Source organism: Octodon degus, unplaced genomic scaffold (assembly GCF_000260255.1).
Source record: "Octodon degus isolate 3935 unplaced genomic scaffold, OctDeg1.0 scaffold00553, whole genome shotgun sequence".
NCBI classification, from domain to species: domain Eukaryota; kingdom Metazoa; phylum Chordata; class Mammalia; order Rodentia; family Octodontidae; genus Octodon; species Octodon degus.
The window spans coordinates 90,196-90,450 of NW_004525129.1; positions in this window are offsets into that span (position 1 = coordinate 90,196).

The following is a 255-nucleotide window of genomic DNA, read 5'->3' on the forward strand; positions in this document are numbered from 1 at the left end:
GAAGATGACAATTTGTAATAACAGATTTAATCAACTTTACCTGAGCAATGGTGCTTGTAATCTCATTGGTTGACCATTGTTTTGTCCTGCTTCATGCCCACCTAAGCCATCTCCCAAATTCTCCTCCACCTTAGACCTTCCTTGGCACATGGTGTTGCTCTAGGTAAGAGTCCCTTAGGGCCAGCCAAATAGCTCAGCAGATTGAAGCTCCTGCAAGGATGTGCAGAGGCATGCGTTTGCATCCCAGGACCCGCC